Source organism: Colobus angolensis, unplaced genomic scaffold (genome assembly GCF_000951035.1).
Source record: "Colobus angolensis palliatus isolate OR3802 unplaced genomic scaffold, Cang.pa_1.0 Scaffold27, whole genome shotgun sequence".
Taxonomy (NCBI): domain Eukaryota; kingdom Metazoa; phylum Chordata; class Mammalia; order Primates; family Cercopithecidae; genus Colobus; species Colobus angolensis.
In genome coordinates, this window is record NW_012115932.1 from 1,694,708 (window position 1) to 1,694,924 (window position 217).

The following is a 217-nucleotide window of genomic DNA, read 5'->3' on the forward strand; positions in this document are numbered from 1 at the left end:
GCCAACATGGTGAAACCCCGTCTCTACTGAAAATCAAAAAAAGTAGCCGAATGTGGTGGTGCATACCTGTAGTCCCAGCTACTCGGGAGGCTGAAGCAGGAGAATGGCGAGAACCCGGGAGGCGGAGGTTGCAGTGAGCTGAGATTGTGCCACTGCACTCCAGCCTGGGCAACAGAGTGAGAGTCCGTCTCAAAAAAAAAAAAAAAGAAAAGAAAGT